This window comes from Salvelinus alpinus, chromosome 3 (genome assembly GCF_045679555.1).
Source record: "Salvelinus alpinus chromosome 3, SLU_Salpinus.1, whole genome shotgun sequence".
NCBI classification, from domain to species: Eukaryota; Metazoa; Chordata; class Actinopteri; order Salmoniformes; family Salmonidae; genus Salvelinus; species Salvelinus alpinus.
The window spans coordinates 110,136,533-110,156,023 of record NC_092088.1 but is presented as its reverse complement, the minus strand read 5'-3'; the positions used below and the strand labels follow the sequence as shown (position 1 = coordinate 110,156,023).

Genomic DNA, 19,491 nt, shown 5'->3' with positions numbered 1-19,491 from the left:
CTACACTACAGAAACTGCTGCATGTGGTTTTTGCAAGGACTAAACCAAATTTTACTGATATTCACATCATTTATTTGAATTTCCAAAATAAGGCATTTATGAAAGCAACTATTCACTGTTATAAATACAGTTCTTACTGAATGTGTCAAAGATCACTGTTTCCACCAAGTTTTGAACCGGGGACCTTTCGCATGTAAAGCGAATGTGATAACCAATACACTACAGAAACTACTGCATGTGGTTTTTGCAAGGACTAAACCAAATTTTACTGCTATTCACTGCAGGTATTTGAATTTCCAAAATAAGGCATTTATGAAAGAATTCACTGTTTCCACCCGGTTTCGAACCGGGGACCTTTCGCGTGTTAAGCAAACGTGATAACCACTACACTACAGAAACTGCTGCATTTTATTTTTGCAAGGACTAAACCAAATTTTACTGATATTCACTGCATGTCTTTGAATTTCCAAAATAAGGCATTTATGAAAGCAACTATTCACTGTTATAAATACAGTTCTTACTGAATGTGTCAAAGAGCACTGTTTCCACCCGGGGACCTTTCGCGTGTGAAGCGAATGTGATAACCACTACACTACAGAAACTGCTGCATGTGGTTTTTGCAAGGACTAAACCAAATTTTACTGATATTCACATCATTTATTTGAATTTCCAAAATAAGGCATTTATGAAAGCAACTATTCACTGTTATAAATACAGTTCTTACTGAATGTGTCAAAGATCACTGTTTCCACCAAGTTTTGAACCGGGGACTTTTCGCATGTAAAGCGAATGTGATAACCAATACACTACAGAAACTACTGCATGTGGTTTTTGCAAGGACTAAACCAAATTTTACTGCTATTCACTGCAGGTATTTGAATTTCCAAAATAAGGCATTTATGAAAGAATTCACTGTTTCCACCCGGTTTCGAACCGGGGACCTTTCGCGTGTTAAGCAAACGTGATAACCACTACACTACAGAAACTGCTGCATTTTCTTTTTGCAAGGACTAAACCAAATTTTACTGATATTCACTGCATGTCTTTGAATTTCCAAAATAAGGCATTTATGAAAGCAACTATTCACTGTTATAAATACAGTTCTTACTGAATGTGTCAAAGAGCACTGTTTCCACCCGGTTTCGAACCGGGGACCTTTTGCGTGTGAAGCGAACGTGATAACCACTACACTACAGAAACTGCTTCATGTGTTTTTTGCAAGGACTAAACCAAATTTTACTGATATTCACTGCATGTATTTGAATTTCCAAAATAAGGCATTTATGAAAGAAAGCTCTTTTTCCACCCGGTTTCAAACCAGGGACCTTTCGCGTGTTAAGCGAACGTGATAACCACTACACTACAGAAACTGCTGCATGTGATTTTTGCAAGGACTAAACCAAATTTTACTGATATTCACATCATTTATTTGAATTTCCAAAATAAGGCATTTATGAAAGCAACTATTCACTGTTATAAATACAGTTCTTACTGAATTGGTCAAAGAGCACTGTTACCACCCGGTTTCGAACCGGGGAACTTTCTGGTGTGAAGCGAATGTGATAACCACTAAACTACAGAAATCGCTGCATTTGGTTTTTGCAAGGACTAAACCAAATGTTACTGATATTTACTGCATGTATTTGAATTTCCAATATAAGGCATTTATGAAAGAAAGCACTTTTTCCACCCGGTTTCAAACCAGGGACCTTTCGCGTGTTAAGCGAACGTGATAACCACTACACTACAGAAACTGCTGCATGTGATTTTTGCAAGGACTAAACCAAATTTTACTGATATTCACTGCATGTCTTTGAATTTCCAAAATAAGGCATTTATGAAAGCAACTATTCACTGTTATAAATACAGTTCTTACTGAATGTGTCAAAGAGCACTGTTTACAGCCGGTTTCGAACCGGGGACCTTTCACGTGTAAAGCAAACGTGATAACCACTACACTACAGAAACTGCTTCATGTGGTTTTTGCAAGGACTAAACCAAATTTTACTGATATTCACTGCATGTATTTGAATTTCCAAAATAAGGCATTTATGAAAGAAAGCACTTTTTCCACCGGGTTTCAAACCAGGGACCTTTTGCGTGTTAAGCGAACGTGATAACCACTACACTACAGAAACTGCTGCATGTGATTTTTGCAAGGACTAAACCAAATTTTACTAATATTCACTGCATGTCTTTGAATTTCCAAAATAAGGCATTTATGAAAGCAACTATTCACTGTTATAAATACAGTTCTTACTGAATGTGTCAAAGAGCACTGTTTCCACCCGGGGACCTTTCGCGTGTGAAGCGAATGTGATAACCACTACACTACAGAAACTGCTGCATGTGGTTTTTGCAAGGACTAAACCAAATTTTACTGATATTCACATCATTTATTTGAATTTCCAAAATAAGGCATTTATGAAAGCAACTATTCACTGTTATAAATACAGTTCTTACTGAATGTGTCAAAGAGCACTGTTTCCACCAAGTTTCGAACCGGGGACCTTTCGCATGTAAAGCGAATGTGATAACCAATACACTACAGAAACTACTGCATGTGGTTTTTGCAAGGACTAAACCAAATTTTACTGCTATTCACTGCAGGTATTTGAATTTCCAAAATAAGGCATTTATGAAAGAATGCACTGTTTCCACCCGGTTTCGAACCGGGGACCTTTCGCGTGTTAAGCGAACGTGATAACCACTACACTACAGAAACTGCTGCATTTTATTTTTGCAAGGACTAAACCAAATTTTACTGATATTCACTGCATGTCTTTGAATTTCCAAAATAAGGCATTTATGAAAGCAACTATTCTCTGTTATAAATACAGTTCTTACTGAATGTGTCAAAGAACACTGTTTCCACCCGGTTTCGAAACGGGGACCTTTCGCGTGTAAAGCAAACGTGATAACCACTACACTACAGAAACTGCCGCATGTGATTTTTGCAAGGACTAAACCAAATTTTACTGCTATTCACTGCATGTATTTGAATTTCCAAAATATTATTATTCTCTGTTATAAATACAGTTCTTACTGAATGTGTCAAAGAGCACTGTTTCCACCCGGTTTCGAACCGGGGACCTTTAGCGTGTGAAGCAAATGTGATAACCACTACACTACAGAAACTGCTGCATGTGATTTTCGCAAGGACTAAACCAAATTTTACTGATATTCACTGCATGTATTTGAATTTCCAAAATAAGGCATTTATGAAAGAAAGCTCTTTTTCCACCCGGTTTCAAACCAGGGACCTTTCGCGTGTTAAGCGAACGTGATAACCACTACACTACAGAAACTGCTGCATGTGATTTTTGCAAGGACTAAACCAAATTTTACTGATATTCACTGCATGTCTTTGAATTTCCAAAATAAGGCATTTATGAAAGCAACTATTCACTGTTATAAATACAGTTCTTACTGAATGTGTCAAAGAGCACTGTTTCCACCCGGTTTCGAAACGGGGACCTTTCGCGTGTAAAGCAAACGTGATAACCACTACACTACAGAAACTGCTTCATGTGGTTTTTGCAAGGACTAAACCAAATTTTACTGATATTCACTGCATGTATTTGAATTTCCAAAATAAGGCATTTATGAAAGAAAGCACTTTTTCCACCCGGTTTCAAACCAGGGACCTTTTGCGTGTTAAGCGAACGTGATAACCACTACACTACAGAAACTGCTGCATGTGATTTTTGCAAGGACTAAACCAAATTTTACTGATATTCACTGCATGTCTTTGAATTTCCAAAATAAGGCATTTATGAAAGCAACTATTCACTGTTATAAATACAGTTCTTACTGAATGTGTCAAAGAGCACTGTTTCCACCCGGGGACCTTTCGCGTGTGAAGCGAATGTGATAACCACTACACTACAGAAACTGCTGCATGTGGTTTTTGCAAGGACTAAACCAAATTTTACTGATATTCACATCATTTATTTGAATTTCCAAAATAAGGCATTTATGAAAGCAACTATTCACTGTTATAAATACAGTTCTTACTGAATGTGTCAAAGATCACTGTTTCCACCAAGTTTTGAACCGGGGACCTTTCGCATGTAAAGCGAATGTGATAACCAATACACTACAGAAACTACTGCATGTGGTTTTTGCAAGGACTAAACCAAATTTTACTGCTATTCACTGCAGGTATTTGAATTTCCAAAATAAGGCATTTATGAAAGAATTCACTGTTTCCACCCGGTTTCGAACCGGGGACCTTTCGCGTGTTAAGCAAACGTGATAACCACTACACTACAGAAACTGCTGCATTTTATTTTTGCAAGGACTAAACCAAATTTTACTGATATTCACTGCATGTCTTTGAATTTCCAAAATAAGGCATTTATGAAAGCAACTATTCACTGTTATAAATACAGTTCTTACTGAATGTGTCAAAGAGCACTGTTTCCACCCGGGGACCTTTCGCGTGTGAAGCGAATGTGATAACCACTACACTACAGAAACTGCTGCATGTGGTTTTTGCAAGGACTAAACCAAATTTTACTGATATTCACATCATTTATTTGAATTTCCAAAATAAGGCATTTATGAAAGCAACTATTCACTGTTATAAATACAGTTCTTACTGAATGTGTCAAAGATCACTGTTTCCACCAAGTTTTGAACCGGGGACTTTTCGCATGTAAAGCGAATGTGATAACCAATACACTACAGAAACTACTGCATGTGGTTTTTGCAAGGACTAAACCAAATTTTACTGCTATTCACTGCAGGTATTTGAATTTCCAAAATAAGGCATTTATGAAAGAATTCACTGTTTCCACCCGGTTTCGAACCGGGGACCTTTCGCGTGTTAAGCAAACGTGATAACCACTACACTACAGAAACTGCTGCATTTTATTTTTGCAAGGACTAAACCAAATTTTACTGATATTCACTGCATGTCTTTGAATTTCCAAAATAAGGCATTTATGAAAGCAACTATTCACTGTTATAAATACAGTTCTTACTGAATGTGTCAAAGAGCACTGTTTCCACCCGGTTTCGAACCGGGGACCTTTCGCGTGTGAAGCGAACGTGATAACCACTACACTACAGAAACTGCTTCATGTGTTTTTTGCAAGGACTAAACCAAATTTTACTGATATTCACTGCATGTATTTGAATTTCCAAAATAAGGCATTTATGAAAGAAAGCTCTTTTTCCACCCGGTTTCAAACCAGGGACCTTTCGCGTGTTAAGCGAACGTGATAACCACTACACTACAGAAACTGCTGCATGTGATTTTTGCAAGGACTAAACCAAATTTTACTGATATTCACATCATTTATTTGAATTTCCAAAATAAGGCATTTATGAAAGCAACTATTCACTGTTATAAATACAGTTCTTACTGAATTGGTCAAAGAGCACTGTTACCACCCGGTTTCAAACCGGGGAACTTTCTGGTGTGAAGCGAATGTGATAACCACTACACTACAGAAATCGCTGCATTTGGTTTTTGCAAGGACTAAACCAAATGTTACTGATATTTACTGCATGTATTTGAATTTCCAATATAAGGCATTTATGAAAGAAAGCACTTTTTCCACCCGGTTTCAAACCAGGGACCTTTCGCGTGTTAAGCGAACGTGATAACCACTACACTACAGAAACTGCTGCATGTGATTTTTGCAAGGACTAAACCAAATTTTACTGATATTCACTGCATGTCTTTGAATTTCCAAAATAAGGCATTTATGAAAGCAACTATTCACTGTTATAAATACAGTTCTTACTGAATGTGTCAAAGAGCACTGTTTACACCCGGTTTCGAACCGGGGACCTTTCACGTGTAAAGCAAACGTGATAACCACTACACTACAGAAACTGCTTCATGTGGTTTTTGCAAGGACTAAACCAAATTTTACTGATATTCACTGCATGTATTTGAATTTCCAAAATAAGGCATTTATGAAAGAAAGCACTTTTTCCACCGGGTTTCAAACCAGGGACCTTTTGCGTGTTAAGCGAACGTGATAACCACTACACTACAGAAACTGCTGCATGTGATTTTTGCAAGGACTAAACCAAATTTTACTAATATTCACTGCATGTCTTTGAATTTCCAAAATAAGGCATTTATGAAAGCAACTATTCACTGTTATAAATACAGTTCTTACTGAATGTGTCAAAGAGCACTGTTTCCACCCGGGGACCTTTCGCATGTGAAGCGAATGTGATAACCACTACACTACAGAAACTGCTGCATGTGGTTTTTGCAAGGACTAAACCAAATTTTACTGATATTCACATCATTTATTTGAATTTCCAAAATAAGGCATTTATGAAAGCAACTATTCACTGTTATAAATACAGTTCTTACTGAATGTGTCAAAGAGCACTGTTTCCACCAAGTTTCGAACCGGGGACCTTTCGCATGTAAAGCGAATGTGATAACCAATACACTACAGAAACTACTGCATGTGGTTTTTGCAAGGACTAAACCAAATTTTACTGCTATTCACTGCAGGTATTTGAATTTACAAAATAAGGCATTTATGAAAGAATGCACTGTTTCCACCCGGTTTCGAACCGGGGACCTTTCGCGTGTTAAGCGAACGTGATAACCACTACACTACAGAAACTGCTGCATTTTATTTTTGCAAGGACTAAACCAAATTTTACTGATATTCACTGCATGTCTTTGAATTTCCAAAATAAGGCATTTATGAAAGCAACTATTCACTGTTATAAATACAGTTCTTACTGAATGTGTCAAAGAACACTGTTTCCACCCGGTTTCGAAACGGGGACCTTTCGCGTGTAAAGCAAACGTGATAACCACTACACTACAGAAACTGCCGCATGTGATTTTTGCAAGGACTAAACCAAATTTTACTGCTATTCACTGCATGTATTTGAATTTCCAAAATATTATTATTCTCTGTTATAAATACAGTTCTTACTGAATGTGTCAAAGAGCACTGTTTCCACCCGGTTTCGAACCGGGGACCTTTAGCGTGTGAAGCAAATGTGATAACCACTACACTACAGAAACTGCTGCATGTGGTTTTTGCAAGGACTAAACCAAATTTTACTGATATTCACTGCATGTCTTTGAATTTCCAAAATAAGGCATTTATGAAAGCAACTATTCACTGTTATAAATACAGTTCTTACTGAATGTGTCAAAGAGCATTGTTTCCACACGGTTTCGAACCGGGGACCTTTCGCGTGTAAAGCGAACGTGATAACCACTACACTACAGAAACTGCCGCATGTGATTTTTGCAAGGACTAAACCAAATTTTACTGATATTCACATCATTTATTTGAATTTCCAAAATAAGGCATTTATGAAAGCAACTATTCACTGTTATAAATACAGTTCTTACTGAATGTGTCAAAGAGCACTGTTTCCACCCAGGTTTCGAACCGGGGACCTTTCGCGTGTGAAGCGAATGTGATAATCACTACATTACAGAAATCGCTGCATGTGGTTTTTGCAAGGACTAAACCAAATTTTACTGATATTCACTGCATGTATTTGAATTTCCAATATAAGGCATTTATGAAAGAAAGCACTTTTTCCACCCGGTTTCAAACCAGGGACCTTTCGCGTGTTAAGCGAACGTGATAACCACTACACTACAGAAACTGCCGCATGTGATTTTTGCAAGGACTAAACCAAATTTTACTGATATTCACATCATTTATTTGAATTTCCAAAATAAGGCATTTATGAAAGCAACTATTCACTGTTATAAATACAGTTCTTACTGAATGTGTTAAAGAGCACTGTTTCCACCCGGTTTCGAACCGGGGACCTTTCGCGTGTAAAGCGAACGTGATAACCACTACACTACAGAAACTGCCGCATGTGATTTTTGCAAGGACTAAACCAAATTTTACTGCTATTCACTGCATGTATTTGAATTTCCAAAATATTATTATTCTCTGTTATAAATACAGTTCTTACTGAATGTGTCAAAGAGCACTGTTTCCACCCGGTTTCGAACCGGGGACCTTTAGCGTGTGAAGCAAATGTGATAACCACTACACTACAGAAACTGCTGCATGTGGTTTTTGCAAGGACTAAACCAAATTTTACTGATATTGACTGCATGTATTTGAATTTCCAAAATAAGGCATTTATGAAAGAAAGCACTTTTTCCACCCAGTTTCAAACCGGGGACCTTTCGCATGTAAAGCGAATGTGATAACCAATACACTACAGAAACTACTGCATGTGGTTTTTGCAAGGACTAAACCAAATTTTACTGATATTCACTGCATGTATTTGAATTTCCAAAATATTATTATCTGTTATAAATACAGTTCTTACTGAATGTGTCAAAGAGCACTGTTTCCACCCGGTTTCGAACCGGGGACCTTTCGCGTGTGAAGCAAATGTGATAACCACTACACTACAGAAACTGCTTCATGTGGTTTTTGCAAGGACTAAACCAAATTTTACTGATATTCACTGCATGTCTTTGAATTTCCAAAATAAGGCATTTATGAAAGCAACTATTCACTGTTATAAATACAGTTCTTACTGAATGTGTCAAAGAGCATTGTTTCCACACGGTTTCGAACCGGGGACCTTTCGCGTGTAAAGCGAACGTGATAACCACTACACTACAGAAACTGCCGCATGCGATTTTTGCAAGGACTAAACCAAATTTTACTGATATTCACATCATTTATTTGAATTTCCAAAATAAGGCATTTATGAAAGCAACTATTCACTGTTATAAATACAGTTCTTACTGAATGTGTCAAAGAGCACTGTTTCCACCCAGGTTTCGAACCGGGGACCTTTCGCGTGTGAAGCGAATGTGATAATCACTACATTACAGAAATCGCTGCATGTGGTTTTTGCAAGGACTAAACCAAATTTTACTGATATTCACTGCATGTATTTGAATTTCCAATATAAGGCATTTATGAAAGAAAGCACTTTTTCCACCCGGTTTCAAACCAGGGACCTTTCGCGTGTTAAGCGAACGTGATAACCACTACACTACAGAAACTGCCGCATGTGATTTTTGCAAGGACTAAACCAAATTTTACTGATATTCACATCATTTATTTGAATTTCCAAAATAAGGCATTTATGAAAGCAACTATTCACTGTTATAAATACAGTTCTTACTGAATGTGTTAAAGAGCACTGTTTCCACCCGGTTTCGAACCGGGGACCTTTCGCGTGTAAAGCGAACGTGATAACCACTACACTACAGAAACTGCCGCATGTGATTTTTGCAAGGACTAAACCAAATTTTACTGCTATTCACTGCATGTATTTGAATTTCCAAAATATTAATATCTGTTATAAATACAGTTCTTACTGAATGTGTCAAAGAGCACTGTTTCCACCCGGTTTCGAACCGGGGACCTTTCGCGTGTGAAGCGAATGTGATAACCACTACACTACAGAAACTGCTTCGTGTGGTTTTTGCAAGGACTAAACCAAATTTTACTGATATTCACTGCATGTATTTGAATTTCCAAAATATTATTATCTGTTATAAATACAGTTCTTACTGAATGTGTCAAAGAGCAATGTTTCCACCCGGTTTCGAACCGGGGACCTTTCGCGTGTGAAGCAAATGTGATAACCACTACACTACAGAAACTGCTTCATGTGGTTTTTGCAAGGACTAAACCAAATTTTACTGATATTCACTGCATGTCTTTGAATTTCCAAAATAAGGCATTTATGAAAGCAACTATTCACTGTTATAAATACAGTTCTTACTGAATGTGTCAAAGAGCATTGTTTCCACCCGGTTTCGAACCGGGGACCTTTCGCATGTAAAGCGAACGTGATAACCACTACACTACAGAAACTGCCGCATGTGATTTTTGCAAGGACTAAACCAAATTTTACTGCTATTCACTGCATGTATTTGAATTTCCAAAATATTATTATCTGTTATAAATACAGTTCTTACTGAATGTGTCAAAGAGCACTGTTTCCACCCGGTTTCGAACCGGGGACCTTTCGCGTGTGAAGCGAATGTGATAACCACTACACTACAGAAACTGCTTCATGTGCTTTTTGCAAGGACTAAACCAAATTTTACTGATATTCACTGCATGTATTTGAATTTCCAAAATATGGCATTTATGAAAGAAAGCACTTTTTCCACCCGGTTTCAAACCAGGTACCTTTCGCGTGTTAAGCGAACGTGATAACCACTACACTACAGAAACTGCTGCATGTGATTTTTGCAAGGACTAAACCAAATTTTACTGATATTCACTGCATGTCTTTGAATTTCCAAAATATGGCATTTATGAAAGCAACTATTCACTGTTATAAATACAGTTCTTACTGAATGTGTCAAAGAGCACTGTTTCCACCCGGGGACCTTTTGCGTGTGAAGCGAATGTGATAACCACTACACTACAGAAACTGCTGCATGTGGTTTTTGCAAGGACTAAACCAAATTTTACTGATATTCACATCATTTATTTGAATTTCCAAAATAAGGCATTTATGAAAGCAACTATTCACTGTTATAAATACAGTTCTTACTGAATGTGTCAAAGAGCACTGTTTCCACCAAGTTTCGAACCGGGGACCTTTCGCATGTAAAGCGAATGTGATAACCACTACACTACAGAAACTACTGCATGTGGTTTTTGCAAGGACTAAACCAAATTTTACTGCTATTCACTGCATGTATTTGAATTTCCAAAATAAGGCATTTATGAAAGAAATCACTTTTTCCACCCGGTTTCAAACCAGGTACCTTTCGCGTGTTAAGCGAACGTGATAACCACTACACTACAGAAACTGCTGCATGTGATTTTTGCAAGGACTAAACCAAATTTTACTGATATTCACTGCATGTCTTTGAATTTCCAAAATAAGGCATTTATGAAAGCAACTATTCACTGTTATAAATACAGTTCTTACTGAATGTGTCAAAGAGCACTGTTTCCACCCGGGGACCTTTCGCGTGTGAAGCGAATGTGATAACCACTACAATACAGAAACTGCTGCATGTGGTTTTTGCAAGGACTAAACCAAATTTTACTGATATTCACATCATTTATTTGAATTTCCAAAATAAGGCATTTATGAAAGCAACTATTCACTGTTATAAATACAGTTCTTACTGAATGTGTCAAAGAGCACTGTTTCCACCAAGTTTTGAACCGGGGACCTTTCGCATGTAAAGCGAATGTGATAACCAATACACTACAGAAACTACTGCTTGTGGTTTTTGCAAGGACTAAACCAAATTTTACCGCTATTCACTGCAGGTATTTGAATTTCCAAAATAAGGCATTTATGAAAGAATGCACTGTTTCCACCCGGTGTCGAACCGGGGACCTTTCGCGTGTTAAGCGAATGTGATAACCACTACACTACAGAAACTGCTGCATTATATTTTTGCAAGGACTAAACCAAATTTTACTGATATTCACTGCATGTCTTTGAATTTCCAAAATAAGGCATTTATGAAAGCAACTATTCTCTGTTATAAATACAGTTCTTACTGAATGTGTCAAAGAGCACTGTTTCCACCCGGTTTCGAAACGGGGACCTTTCGCGTGTGAAGCAAATGTGATAACCACTACACTACAGAAACTGCTGCATGTGGTTTTTGCAAGGACTAAACCAAATTTTACTGATATTGACTGCATGTATTTGAATTTCCAAAATAAGGCATTTATGAAAGAAAGCACTTTTTCCACCCGGTTTCAAACCGGGGACCTTTCACGTGTTAAGCGAACGTGATAACCACTACACTACAGAAACTGCTGCATGTGGTTTTTGCAAGGACTAAACCAAATTTTACTGATATTCACATCATTTATTTGAATTTCCAAAATAAGGAATTTATGAAAGCAACTATTCACTGTTATAAATACAGTTCTTACTGAATGTGTCAAAGAGCACTGTTTCCACCCAGTTTCGAACCGGGGACCTTTCGCATGTAAAGCGAATGTGATAACCAATACACTACAGAAACTACTGCATGTGGTTTTTGCAAGGACTAAACCAAATTTTACTGATATTCACTGCATGTATTTGAATTTCCAAAATATTATTATCTGTTATAAAAACAGTTCTTACTGAATGTGTCAAAGAGCACTGTTTCCACCCAGTTTCGAACCGGGGACCTTTCGCATGTAAAGCGAATGTGATAACCAATACACTACAGAAACTACTGCATGTGGTTTTTGCAAGGACTAAACCAAATTATACTGATATTCACTGCATGTATTTGAATTTCCAAAATATTATTATCTGTTATAAAAACAGTTCTTACTGAATGTGTCAAAGAGCACTGTTTCCACCCAGTTTCGAACCGGGGACCTTTCGCATGTAAAGCGAATGTGATAACCAATACACTACAGAAACTACTGCATGTGGTTTTTGCAAGGACTAAACCAAATTTTACTGATATTCACTGCATGTATTTGAATTTCCAAAATATTATTATCTGTTATAAAAACAGTTCTTACTGAATGTGTCAAAGAGCACTGTTTCCACCCGGTTTCAAACCGGGGACCTTTCGCGTGTGAAGCGAATGTGATAACCACTACACTACAGAAACTGCTTCATGTGGTTTTTGCAAGGACTAAACCAAATTTTACTGATATTCACTGCATGTCTTTGAATTTCCCAAATATTATTATCTGTTATAAATACAGTTCTTACTGAATGTGTCAAAGAGCACTGTTTCCACCCGGTTTCGAACCGGGGACCTTTCGCGTGTGAAGCGAATGTGATAACCACTACACTACAGAAACTGCTGCATGTGGTTTTTGCAAGGACTAAACCAAATTTTACTGATATTGACTGCATGTATTTGAATTTCCAAAATAAGGCATTTATGAAAGAAAGCACTTTTTCCACCCGGTTTCGAACCGGGGACCTTTCACGTGTTAAGCGAACGTGATAACCACTACACTACAGAAACTGCTGCATGTGGTTTTTGCAAGGACTAAACCAAATTTTACTGATATTCACATCATTTATTTGAATTTCCAAAATAAGGAATTTATGAAAGCAACTATTCACTGTTATAAATACAGTTCTTACTGAATGTGTCAAAGAGCACTGTTTCCACCCAGTTTCGAACCGGGGACCTTTCGCATGTAAAGCGAATGTGATAACCAATACACTACAGAAACTACTGCATATGGTTTTTGCAAGGACTAAACCAAATTTTACTGATATTCACTGCATGTATTTGAATTTCCAAAATATTATTATCTGTTATAAAAACAGTTCTTACTGAATGTGTCAAAGAGCACTGTTTCCACCCAGTTTCGAACCGGGGACCTTTCGCATGTAAAGCGAATGTGATAACCAATACACTACAGAAACTACTGCATGTGGTTTTTGCAAGGACTAAACCAAATTTTACTGATATTCACTGCATGTATTTGAATTTCCAAAATATTATTATCTGTTATAAAAACAGTTCTTACTGAATGTGTCAAAGAGCACTGTTTCCACCCAGTTTCGAACCGGGGACCTTTCGCATGTAAAGCGAATGTGATAACCAATACACTACAGAAACTACTGCATATGGTTTTTGCAAGGACTAAACCAAATTTTACTGATATTCACTGCATGTATTTGAATTTCCAAAATATTATTATCTGTTATAAAAACAGTTCTTACTGAATGTGTCAAAGAGCACTGTTTCCACCCAGTTTCGAACCGGGGACCTTTCGCATGTAAAGCGAATGTGATAACCAATACACTACAGAAACTACTGCATGTGGTTTTTGCAAGGACTAAACCAAATTTTACTGATATTCACTGCATGTATTTGAATTTCCAAAATATTATTATCTGTTATAAAAACAGTTCTTACTGAATGTGTCAAAGAGCACTGTTTCCACCCGGTTTCGAACCGGGGACCTTTCGCGTGTGAAGCGAATGTGATAACCACTACACTACAGAAACTGCTTCATGTGGTTTTTGCAAGGACTAAACCAAATTTTACTGATATTCACTGCATGTCTTTGAATTTCCCAAATATTATTATCTGTTATAAATACAGTTCTTACTGAATGTGTCAAAGAGCACTGTTTCCACCCGGTTTCGAACCGGGGACCTTTCGCGTGTGAAGCGAATGTGATAACCACTACACTACAGAAACTGCTTCATGTGGTTTTTGCAAGGACTAAACCAAATTTTACCGCTATTCACTGCAGGTATTTGAATTTCCAAAATAAGGCATTTATGAAAGAATGCACTGTTTCCACCCGGTTTCGAACCGGGGACCTTTCGCGTGTGAAGCGAATGTGATAACCACTACACTACAGAAACTGCTTCATGTGGTTTTTGCAAGGACTAAACCAAATTTTACTGATATTCACTGCATGTCTTTGAATTTCCAAAATAAGGCATTTATGAAAGCAACTATTCACTGTTATAAATACAGTTCTTACTGAATGTGTCAAAGAGCATTGTTTCCACCCGGTTTCGAACCGGGGACCTTTCGCATGTAAAGCGAACGTGATAACCACTACACTACAGAAAATGCCGCATGTGATTTTTGCAAGGACTAAACCAAATTTTTCTGCTATTCACTGCATGTATTTGAATTTCCAAAATATTATTATCTGTTATAAATACAGTTCTTACTGAATGTGTCAAAGAGCATTGTTTCCACCCGGTTTCGAACCGGGGACCTTTCGCATGTAAAGCGAATGTGATAACCACTACACTACAGAAACTACTGCATGTGGTTTTTGCAAGGACTAAACCAAATTTTACTGCTATTCACTGCATGTATTTGAATTTCCAAAATAAGGCATTTATGAAAGAAATCACTTTTTCCACCCGGTTTCAAACCAGGTACCTTTCGCGTGTTAAGCGAACGTGATAACCACTACACTACAGAAACTGCTGCATGTGATTTTTGCAAGGACTAAACCAAATTTTACTGATATTCACTGCATGTCTTTGAATTTCCAAAATAAGGCATTTATGAAAGCAACTATTCACTGTTATAAATACAGTTCTTACTGAATGTGTCAAAGAGCACTGTTTCCACCCGGGGACCTTTCGCGTGTGAAGCGAATGTGATAACCACTACAATACAGAAACTGCTGCATGTGGTTTTTGCAAGGACTAAACCAAATTTTACTGATATTCACATCATTTATTTGAATTTCCAAAATAAGGCATTTATGAAAGCAACTATTCACTGTTATAAATACAGTTCTTACTGAATGTGTCAAAGAGCACTGTTTCCACCAAGTTTTGAACCGGGGACCTTTCGCATGTAAAGCGAATGTGATAACCAATACACTACAGAAACTACTGCTTGTGGTTTTTGCAAGGACTAAACCAAATTTTACCGCTATTCACTGCAGGTATTTGAATTTCCAAAATAAGGCATTTATGAAAGAATGCACTGTTTCCACCCGGTTTCGAACCGGGGACCTTTCGCGTGTTAAGCGAATGTGATAACCACTACACTACAGAAACTGCTGCATTTTATTTTTGCAAGGACTAAACCAAATTTTACTGATATTCACTGCATGTCTTTGAATTTCCAAAATAAGGCATTTATGAAAGCAACTATTCTCTGTTATAAATACAGTTCTTACTGAATGTGTCAAAGAGCACTGTTTCCACCCGGTTTCGAAACGGGGACCTTTCGCGTGTGAAGCGAACGTGATAACCACTACACTACAGAAACTGCTGCTTGTGATTTTCGCAAGGACTAAACCAAATTTTACTGCTATTCACTGCATGTATTTGAATTTCCAAAATATTATTATTCTCTGTTATAAATACAGTTCTTACTGAATGTGTCAAAGAGCACTGTTTCCACCCGGTTTCGAACCGGGGACCTTTAGCGTGTGAAGCAAATGTGATAACCACTACACTACAGAAACTGCTGCATGTGGTTTTTGCAAGGACTAAACCAAATTTTACTGATATTGACTGCATGTATTTGAATTTCCAAAATAAGGCATTTATGAAAGAAAGCACTTTTTCCACCCGGTTTCGAACCGGGGACCTTTCACGTGTTAAGCGAACGTGATAACCACTACACTACAGAAACTGCTGCATGTGGTTTTTGCAAGGACTAAACCAAATTTTACTGATATTCACATCATTTATTTGAATTTCCAAAATAAGGAATTTATGAAAGCAACTATTCACTGTTATAAATACAGTTCTTACTGAATGTGTCAAAGAGCACTGTTTCCACCCAGTTTCGAACCGGGGACCTTTCGCATGTAAAGCGAATGTGATAACCAATACACTACAGAAACTACTGCATGTGGTTTTTGCAAGGACTAAACCAAATTTTACTGATATTCACTGCATGTATTTGAATTTCCAAAATATTATTATCTGTTATAAAAACAGTTCTTACTGAATGTGTCAAAGAGCACTGTTTCCACCCAGTTTCGAACCGGGGACCTTTCGCATGTAAAGCGAATGTGATAACCAATACACTACAGAAACTACTGCATGTGGTTTTTGCAAGGACTAAACCAAATTATACTGATATTCACTGCATGTATTTGAATTTCCAAAATATTATTATCTGTTATAAAAACAGTTCTTACTGAATGTGTCAAAGAGCACTGTTTCCACCCAGTTTCGAACCGGGGACCTTTCGCATGTAAAGCGAATGTGATAACCAATACACTACAGAAACTACTGCATGTGGTTTTTGCAAGGACTAAACCAAATTTTACTGATATTCACTGCATGTATTTGAATTTCCAAAATATTATTATCTGTTATAAAAACAGTTCTTACTGAATGTGTCAAAGAGCACTGTTTCCACCCGGTTTCAAACCGGGGACCTTTCGCGTGTGAAGCGAATGTGATAACCACTACACTACAGAAACTGCTTCATGTGGTTTTTGCAAGGACTAAACCAAATTTTACTGATATTCACTGCATGTCTTTGAATTTCCCAAATATTATTATCTGTTATAAATACAGTTCTTACTGAATGTGTCAAAGAGCACTGTTTCCACCCGGTTTCGAACCGGGGACCTTTAGCGTGTGAAGCAAATGTGATAACCACTACACTACAGAAACTGCTGCATGTGGTTTTTGCAAGGACTAAACCAAATTTTACTGATATTGACTGCATGTATTTGAATTTCCAAAATAAGGCATTTATGAAAGCAACTATTCTCTGTTATAAATACAGTTCTTACTGAATGTGTCAAAGAGCACTGTTTCCACCCGGTTTCGAAACGGGGACCTTTCGCGTGTTAAGCGAACGTGATAACCACTACACTACAGAAACTGCTGCTTGTGATTTTCGCAAGGACTAAACCAAATTTTACTGCTATTCACTGCATGTATTTGAATTTCCAAAATATTATTATTCTCTGTTATAAATACAGTTCTTACTGAATGTGTCAAAGAGCACTGTTTCCACCCGGTTTCGAACCGGGGACCTTTAGCGTGTGAAGCAAATGTGATAACCACTACACTACAGAAACTGCTGCATGTGGTTTTTGCAAGGACTAAACCAAATTTTACTGATATTGACTGCATGTATTTGAATTTCCAAAATAAGGCATTTATGAAAGAAAGCACTTTTTCCACCCGGTTTCGAACCGGGGACCTTTCACGTGTTAAGCGAACGTGATAACCACTACACTACAGAAACTGCTGCATGTGGTTTTTGCAAGGACTAAACCAAATTTTACTGATATTCACATCATTTATTTGAATTTCCAAAATAAGGAATTTATGAAAGCAACTATTCACTGTTATAAATACAGTTCTTACTGAATGTGTCAAAGAGCACTGTTTCCACCCAGTTTCGAACCGGGGACCTTTCGCATGTAAAGCGAATGTGATAACCAATACACTACAGAAACTACTGCATGTGGTTTTTGCAAGGACTAAACCAAATTTTACTGATATTCACTGCATGTATTTGAATTTCCAAAATATTATTATCTGTTATAAAAACAGTTCTTACTGAATGTGTCAAAGAGCACTGTTTCCACCCAGTTTCGAACCGGGGACCTTTCGCATGTAAAGCGAATGTGATAACCAATACACTACAGAAACTACTGCATGTGGTTTTTGCAAGGACTAAACCAAATTATACTGATATTCACTGCATGTATTTGAATTTCCAAAATATTATTATCTGTTATAAAAACAGTTCTTACTGAATGTGTCAAAGAGCACTGTTTCCACCCAGTTTCGAACCGGGGACCTTTCGCATGTAAAGCGAATGTGATAACCAATACACTACAGAAACTACTGCATGTGGTTTTTGCAAGGACTAAACCAAATTTTACTGATATTCACTGCATGTATTTGAATTTCCAAAATATTATTATCTGTTATAAAAACAGTTCTTACTGAATGTGTCAAAGAGCACTGTTTCCACCCGGTTTCAAACCGGGGACCTTTCGCGTGTGAAGCGAATGTGATAACCACTACACTACAGAAACTGCTTCATGTGGTTTTTGCAAGGACTAAACCAAATTTTACTGATATTCACTGCATGTCTTTGAATTTCCCAAATATTATTATCTGTTATAAATACAGTTCTTACTGAATGTGTCAAAGAGCACTGTTTCCACCCGGTTTCGAACCGGGGACCTTTCGCGTGTGAAGCGAATGTGATAACCACTACACTACAGAAACTGCTGCATGTGGTTTTTGCAAGGACTAAACCAAATTTTACTGATATTGACTGCATGTATTTGAATTTCCAAAATAAGGCATTTATGAAAGAAAGCACTTTTTCCACCCGGTTTCGAACCGGGGACCTTTCACGTGTTAAGCGAACGTGATAACCACTACACTACAGAAACTGCTGCATATGGTTTTTGCAAGGACTAAACCAAATTTTACTGATATTCACATCATTTATTTGAATTTCCAAAATAAGGAATTTATGAAAGCAACTATTCACTGTTATAAATACAGTTCTTACTGAATGTGTCAAAGAGCACTGTTTCCACCCAGTTTCGAACCGGGGACCTTTCGCATGTAAAGCGAATGTGATAACCAATACACTACAGAAACTACTGCATGTGGTTTTTGCAAGGACTAAACCAAATTTTACTGATATTCACTGCATGTATTTGAATTTCCAAAATATTATTATCTGTTATAAAAACAGTTCTTACTGAATGTGTCAAAGAGCACTGTTTCCACCCAGTTTCGAACCGGGGACCTTTCGCATGTAAAGCGAATGTGATAACCAATACACTACAGAAACTACTGCATGTGGTTTTTGCAAGGACTAAACCAAATTTTACTGATATTCACTGCATGTATTTGAATTTCCAAAATATTATTATCTGTTATAAAAACAGTTCTTACTGAATGTGTCAAAGAGCACTGTTTCCACCCGGTTTCGAACCGGGGACCTTTCACGTGTGAAGCGAATGTGATAACCACTACACTACAGAAACTGCTTCATGTGGTTTTTGCAAGGACTAAACCAAATTTTACTGATATTCACTGCATGTCTTTGAATTTCCCAAATATTATTATCTGTTATAAATACAGTTCTTACTGAATGTGTCA

General features: G+C 37.3%; 5 non-coding genes across 5 annotated transcripts; all 5 read right to left on the bottom strand.

Annotated features, from left to right (window-relative positions):
* Nucleotides 1–2,652: 2,652 nt before the first annotated feature.
* trnav-aac (transfer RNA valine (anticodon AAC)) lies at nt 2,653–2,725 on the bottom strand. Its single transcript has one exon. It is a non-coding gene; the product is annotated as a tRNA-Val (tRNA).
* A 2,282-nt stretch (nt 2,726–5,007) lies between these two features.
* Nucleotides 5,008–5,080, bottom strand: trnav-cac (transfer RNA valine (anticodon CAC)). The gene has a single exon. It is a non-coding gene; the product is annotated as a tRNA-Val (tRNA).
* A 1,452-nt stretch (nt 5,081–6,532) lies between these two features.
* On the bottom strand, nt 6,533–6,605 carry trnav-aac (transfer RNA valine (anticodon AAC)). The gene has a single exon. It is a non-coding gene; the product is annotated as a tRNA-Val (tRNA).
* A 1,153-nt stretch (nt 6,606–7,758) lies between these two features.
* trnav-uac (transfer RNA valine (anticodon UAC)) lies at nt 7,759–7,831 on the bottom strand. Its single transcript has one exon. It is a non-coding gene; the product is annotated as a tRNA-Val (tRNA).
* A 1,305-nt stretch (nt 7,832–9,136) lies between these two features.
* trnav-uac (transfer RNA valine (anticodon UAC)) lies at nt 9,137–9,209 on the bottom strand. The gene has a single exon. It is a non-coding gene; the product is annotated as a tRNA-Val (tRNA).
* Nucleotides 9,210–19,491: the final 10,282 nt, after the last annotated feature.